At 39.9% G+C, this 7,706-nt stretch overlaps 2 pseudogenes; both read left to right on the forward strand.

Moving 5' to 3' along the window:
- The first annotated feature begins 3,921 nt into the window (after positions 1-3,921).
- On the forward strand, positions 3,922-5,447 carry LOC123828534 (annotated as a pseudogene).
- A 578-nt stretch (positions 5,448-6,025) lies between these two features.
- Positions 6,026-6,902, forward strand: LOC123828179 (annotated as a pseudogene).
- Positions 6,903-7,706: the final 804 nt, after the last annotated feature.

Genomic DNA, 7,706 nt, shown 5'->3' on the forward strand with positions numbered 1-7,706 from the left:
CATGTTCACTTTTCCAATTGCTCTCAGAAGGTGCCCAGATAGGTTTATTGAAAGAAATTGTTCAAGCTCCAAAAAAATTCTAAATATTTCAAACAAATTTACCCAACCAGAATTATACAATGATCTGCAATATTTTATCACTGCAAAGGATTTTTAAAATCCTTTCCCTCTTAACCTGTTAAAGGGGGAAATGTAAATCCAATCAGCATACCTTTTCTTTTAATCCAATTACTTCTGTCTTCAGAGTTACGTTTAAAAGGAGAAATCATAATCTCATTATATTACTATTGTCCTGCCATAATTAATGCTGTCCCTTCCATTGCCCAAGATGTCTCAGTTTGAAGTGAAATTTCTGTTTTTCCCATTTATACAGCACCTTTTATATGCCAAGTTGCGTATTTACTAAAACCTGTGATTTAGAATTTAACTTGAAAGTCACTGTCCCTGTTGATTATAATCTGGGTTGGAGGAAAGAGTTAATAGACTGATGAATGTCCAATATAGTGTTGGATATAATTAAGTGCTGTGAGAAACAGTAAGGCCAAAGAGAGAGAGAGAGAGGAAGGGATGGAGGATGAGAGGTTAAGAGGGATAAAGAGAGAAAAAATAACTACAATTATTGATGACAGATTATAAAAGAACTAACTGATGACACGATTTTGAGTACAGCACTAAATTTTTGTTTATATGATTCAGCACACTGTATATAAAAGAATTTTCTAGAGAGGGGAACAATTTAAACAGTACAAGGTCAGATACTACTACTAATTTCTAATGATGATTAATGTTGGTTAAAAACAAAGCAAAATGACAAAACAAAATGCATCAGGTATATTATTCCCAAGAAAGCTTTATATACAAAAAAGTGTACAATCCCTTAACACCCAACATTTTAACACCTAAGAAATGACCTTTAGTAAGATACTTTCTTGTTTTACGAGTAGCAGTCTACTAATTTCAGGTTTCACAAAAGGAGAAGTATACAGATGGACACCCTTGCTGTCAACATGGAACCTGTACTCACCAGAATAGGTTGGCGGTTTGTAGTGCAGGCAGATGTAGGTTCCCCCATGCTGCAGAGTTGTCTTGCAGACCCACTCCTGAGATGCAGAGAGCCTGTGGCTTGCTGAAAAATGAAGTGACTTTTACCTCTGATTCCCCTTTTATGGAGGAAGGGAGTGATAATCCCAAAAGCAGATAATGCTACACCCTATTACGTTGATAGTATTGGATAGATTCCTAAATCTAATGGGATTAAAAATATGGGATTATTGACACTGTTCAAAACTGTTATAGATTTAAAAAATGCATTCGTATGTGTGCCCTGGCTGGGGATTGAACCCGCAGTGGGTACGATTTTGTATGTGGCCAAGTGCTCTGGTTTGCCGGGCCACCCAGCAGGGGCGAAATGATCAGCTTTTAAGGGTTGTGCCAAAAGGAGGGAGGGAGGTCTTGCATCTAGACGAATATGCCAACCTCTTTTCTTTCTCAGGAAATGTATACTATCAAATGACATTAAAAATATTAGTATGAAAGTCCTTTTTACTGTAGTTGTGTATAGCAAAATGAGGTAAATTCTTCAGTATCTACTGAACAAAATCAATGCGTTTGTTGATGGGGGTGGTATTTTCAGTTTCTAGCAACAGTTGAATGATTTTTTATTGCCCACATTGTTACATTCTATAAGAACAGAAATGGAAGTTTCTATGCACAAAAATTTCCATGCAATTTATGTCTTAATAGAAAAACATAGAGACTGTTTAAATATTTATCATGAGAAGACTATCCAAAATAGTTATTTATAATTCTATATATTACACAGACATTAAAAGTAAATTAATATTCTGTGCATTTGCATTTTACCTAATTACTGATAAATCTGAAATTGTTTCAATCACCTTACTCTTTTCCTTCCCTTCGCTCTAATTAGATATTCTTCCTTCACTCTCTACTTCACTGACTTTGATTTAACTATTATTTTATTGTTTCATCTATGAATTTGTTAGTTGAAATCATGTACAAGTCTGTGTAATTACACTGATGATTAAATCATGCATCCTTAATATACTACACTACGCTACAATTAATTACTTTTCTCACCACCCCAAATGCTAATAACTTAGAACATTTTCAATTCTATTTTTAACATTCCTGAGTTTTGCATACTGTTGTCATTCACTTTAATTCTATTTGTGCTTAGTCTTTTAAATGTGATTTTTTCAAAAATTTGAAATCCCCTGTGGTGCATTATTGTTTCTATTGCACTTGGCTGGACAAAGCATAGATTAGTTAAGCCCAATGAGAGTGGGCAATAATGAATTCCCAAGGCAAAGGAAGCTCTGCCACTTTCCAAGAAGGTGTGATTTACCCCAAAGCATGCTCACATACACACACACACACTTGAAAACGTACGTGGGCTTATCACTGTAAGAAACGTCCAAACCTGTAGGGAATTTTTTTAGTTTATTTGAGCCAAGCTGATGACATATGCCAGAGATCAAGACCTCAAATACTCCCGAGAATAACAGTTTTGCAGCAGGTTTTATGCATTTAAAATTAAGGAGAAGATGTAAGGAAGATTATATGGAGGTGGGAGCAAGCAAGATAGTGAGAGATGGGATTACAGAATACTTAACAAGGTTATGTGTTTTCTTGAAGGTGGTTACAGTTTATTTCAAAGGTGTTCTAGCCTAGATGAACAGAAACAATGAATAAGTCTTGCTTAAGGCAAAGATAAGCCTTTTAGTAAATAAATTACATATATGCCTGGGGCATAACAACCCTCCAAGACTTGCCCAGTTAGAAACTTATGATCATCCTATGAGGTTACTTCCCACAGAACACCCCCTCCCTTTTTTTTTTCATCCACAGGCCCAACCTTTTTTTCCTTTGGTCTCTCTCTTTGCTTTATCTTCATACACACAACCAAACACCCTACTATGAGGTGATGGATGTGTTAATTAACTTTACTGGGATTTTCACTCCCATTACATTTTATACCTTAAATTTATACCATGTTACATTTATATGAGCAGGGAGACAAAGGTTTTTTGTTTTTTTTTTTAAAGATTTTATTTATTTTTAGACAGAGGGGAAGGGAGGGAGAAAGAGAGGGAAACATCAATGTGTGGTTGCCTCTGAGGCACTCCCTAGTGGGGGCCTGGCCCGCAACTCAGGCATGTGCCCTAGGCTGGGAATCCCACCCGCAACCCTTTGGTTTGCAGACTGGAGCTCAATCCACTAAGCCACACCAGCCAAGGCTAGCTGGAGTTTTATAGAACCCATATCTGTAGTCATCTTGGGAGGTTTCTAGTAAGTATGTAGTAGTATGTTTATGTGGTATGGGAGTGTAGAGTATGTGTGTACGTAGTATGTACTATTCTATTTATTTGAAGACTGAAGCAGGACCTGTTTTACCAGTCATCTGTTTCCTTTAAGATAGTAGATATTTGAGCATATTTAAATGCTGATGAATAGAGGAAGATATCCATATACCTCCAGCAGATATTTATGAAGATCTCATAGGTGAAAATTTTAATATAGAAAAAGGCCGTTGTTAATATATTAAAGTTAATGTGATTTAGAAGAGAGTTCACTGAATCTTTTTTTCAATCTTAAATTTTTTTTTCAATCTTCATATTTGTTTCACTCTTAGGATACAGTCTGATGATTGGTCAGTATAGGTTAAAATATGCTGCAGTAACAAATATGCCCTGCTCGGCCCACAGCCTGGTCCCACCCACAGTTCCCCTCCTCAATCTGGTTCCCCTCCCAGCAGGTAACCCAGCTCAGGGCCCAAACTTGTTCAAACTAAACAAACTAAAACACCTGGGCCTGAGGTGGGGCTGCCAGGGCAATTTGCATCGCCCACTGCTTCAGCTGAGAGCCTCAAAATCCAGCCCTCAGCACTCGGCGACCAAGATGGAAAGCAAAAGTGCGGGTGCAGAAGGCGTTGCTGGGGGGCTGGGACACAAGATAGAGGGGTGGTGAGACGCCGGGGTTCCCACCCAGGATGCTGATGCCTGTCATTTCATCACTACCCCACCAAATCCTGCATGAGGGTCAGGCCTTGGTCGGCGATGAGGGCCGGGTTTCCGCCAGTTGCAGGGAAGGGCTTGGACTATAGACATCCCCTGTCATGGCCTGGAGTCCCTCTGTCCCGCCCTCCCGGGAGCTCCGTTTCCTCTCCAGGACCTTCCGTTGTTCCTCAGGTCAGCCTGAACCTGCTGTGTCCTCCCAGCTCAGGACCCCTCCTCACGTAGTCCCCTCGATTACCCTACCTTGGGGGCATTCCGCTTCCCTCACCACCCCTCCTCCACTTCTGGCCATGTCTGGAGACCCTTTTAGTTTTCACAGACTGGGAGGAAGCGGGAGATCTATTGGCTTCTAGAGCGCAGTGGCCAGAAATGCTGCTCAGGGTCTGCAATGGGCAGGACCCCCACTACAAAGACTCATCCCGCCGCCTGAGTATCAGTAGTGCTGAGCTTAGGAAAACCTGCTCTGGGGGCCTTAAAATCTCCGAAGCCCTAAATTAACTGGGGAAATTGTTTCCAATTCAGCAGTCATTTGTGGACCCTTAAGTGCTAAACTGTGTTTCACGTGTCTGGAGTCGCCATGAACTGTCTAAACTAGCCAACTGAATTCAGCCAGTAAATGCTCCAGCATGAAGCTGCTTCCCCTCACCTGGGAGAAAAATCCAGCCAAGGCTAACAAGGTGGGTGGGCTCTTATTACATCTTAAATCAGGTTAAAAATCAAATTACCTGATTTTTCTTATAAAATAATGTTTAAATTTTTGTTTAATTTTTTCATTTGTTTGGAAACCAAAGTGTGTGTAATATGTTTATGAGTGAAGGCACAAAGGACATGGAGGTGAGCAGTGTTGTATTAGGGTAAGGAAATGACTACAGATAGTAAAAAACAAATGTGATTTTTTTTCAGCTGTAACCTCTATCTTCCAGTAATACGCCAAAATGTCTTACTAACACAAAGGATAAGAGGAGACACATTGGCCATTTGTTTTCTAGGCCTTTTAGAAAACATGGAGTTGTTCCTTTGGCCACATCCATACAAATCTATAAAAAGGTGATTTTCTAGACATAGAGGGAATGGGCATGTTCAAAAAGGAATGCCCCACAAATGTTACCATGGCAAAACTGGAAAAGTCTACAATGTCACCCAGCATGTGGTGGGTGTTATAGTTAAGGGCAAGATTCTTGGCAAGAGAATTAATGTACATATTGAGCACATTACACATTCTAAGGGCCAAGATAGCTTCCTGAAATGTGTGAAGGAAAATGATCAGAAAGAGAAGGAAGCCAAAGAGAAAGATACCTGTGTTTAACTGAAGTGTCAGCCTGTCCCACTTGTAGAAGCACACTTTGTGAAAAAATCAGTGGATAGGAGCCCGAGCTGCTGAAACCCATTCTCTATGAATTCATGGCGTGATAAGTGTGAAAAAATAAAGGACCTCTATACTGTTAAAAAAAAAGTGCAAAATGTCAGGTTATATCATTAACAGACACAATCTCCATAACAATAATGCCATAAAGTGGCAAAAGAAATGGAGCTTGATAAGGAGAACATTCTGAGATGTTCTAAGAAAAAGACAGAATTGTTAGCCTGTTAATAGCTGTAAGCCACTCAACAAATACTACCAAAGATGATGCAGCAAAATATACAGAGAATTATACACCAGGACCAAGTGGGATTTCTTCCAGGGATGAAAGATTGAATTAACATCTCAAAATCCATTAATGTAATACATGAGATCAGTAAAGTTAAAACCCAAAGTACAACATTTTCTCAGTAGACTCAAAGAAAATAAATTGACAAAACCCCAGTATCTTTTCATAATTAAAATAGTATACCCAGAAGAGGAGAAAATTTCCCAAACCTCACTGTGGGCATCTGTGGAAAACTTACAGCTAATATTACATTTATAATGAGCTTTTCCGCATGACCCAGAGAGGAGCCCATACAGCATTGTTTTCAGTTCCCACATAACTTAAAGGAAAACTTTCACAATGTCTGGAGACCTTGGTGTCCTGCAAATGAAGGAAGAGGATGTCCTCAAATTTCTTACAGCAGGAACCCACTTAGGTGGCATCAACCTTGACTTCCAAATGGAACAGCACATCTACAAAAGGAAAAGTGATGGCATCTACACCATAAATCTGAAGAGAACCTGGGAGAAGCTTCTGCTGGCAGCTTATGCCACTGTTGCCATTGAAACCCCCACTGATGTCAGTGTCTTATTGTCCAGGAATACTGGCCAGTGAGCTGTGCTGAAGTTTTGCTGCCACTGGAGCCACTCCTACTGCTGACCACTTCACTTCTGGAAGCTTCACCAACCAGATCTAGGTAGGCTTCTGGGAGCCGAGACTTCTGGTGGTTACCAATCCCGGGGCTGACCACCAGCCTCTCACCGAGGTGTCTTAATCTGACTACCACTGCTGTGTGTAACACTCTCTCCCAGGCTCTGTGGACACTGCCATCCCTGGCAACAACAAGAGGCTCACTCAGTGGGTCTGATGTGGTGGATGCTGGCCTGGGAAGTTGTGCACATGTATAGCACCATCTCCTCTGAACACCCATGGGCAGTCGTGTCTGATCTCTGCTTCTACAGAGACCCTAAAGAGATTGAGATGGAAGAGCAGGCCACTGCTGAAAAGGCTGGGAAGAAGGAGGAATTTCAGGGTGAATGGACTGCTCCGGCTCCCAAGGTCAATGCTGCTCAGCCTGAGGTCACTGACTGGTCTGAAGGAGTGCCAGGTGCCCTCTGTGACTATTCAGCAGTTTCCTACCAAAGACTGGAGCACTCAGCCCACTATGGAAGACTGGTCTGCAGTCCTCACTGCACAGGCCACTGAGTGGGTTGGAACAACCACTGAGTGGTCTTAAGCTGTACTTCCACAAACTCCTAACAGGATGGAAATAAGGTTGATGGAAAATAAAGTTTCTTTAAAAAATCGTGAAAGGCCAAAAGCTTTTCCCTGAAGATAAGGAACTGAAGAAGGGTGTCTACTCTTGTCACTTTATTCACCAGCTTACTGGAGATTTTAGCCAGAAACTTCAGACAAGAAAAGAAATAAAATGCATCCAGATCACTTAGGAAGATGTAACAGTGTCTCAACTTCCAGATGAGGTGTCTTGTATATAGAAAATTCTATGGAAAACACACACACAACTATTCAAACTAAGAATTGAGTTCAGAAAGTTTGTAGGATTCAAAATTACAATATAAAACTCAATTGTATTTCTATACACTTGTAATGAATAATCTGATAGTGAAATTAAGAAAAGAAATGCCTTCACAATAGAATCAAAGGAATAACATTTATATAAATTTAGTAAACACACACTATGAAAACTATCAAGTACCATCAAAAGGGTTTAATAAATGTACAAATGATTAGAAAGCATTTTAATTTTACAGATCTGAAGACCTGACACTTTTGAAATGCCACTACTCCACAAAACAATCTAGAGATTCAGCGCAGTATCTATCAGATCTCAGCTGTAATCTTTCTGGAAATTGGCAAGCTGTTTCATGAATTTATATGGAATTGCACATAAGCCCAAATGACCAAACTCTTCTTGAAAAAGAATAAAGTAGTGGAACTAACATTTCCTGATTTCAAAAATTTGTGCAAACTGAAAGGAATCAAGATAGTGTAATACTGACACTAGAATAAACATACAGAT

The sequence above is a fragment of the Phyllostomus hastatus genome, unplaced genomic scaffold, assembly GCF_019186645.2.
Source record: "Phyllostomus hastatus isolate PE091 unplaced genomic scaffold, TTU_PhHast_1.1 phas_contig_98, whole genome shotgun sequence".
In the NCBI taxonomy this organism is placed as follows: Eukaryota; Metazoa; Chordata; class Mammalia; order Chiroptera; family Phyllostomidae; genus Phyllostomus; species Phyllostomus hastatus.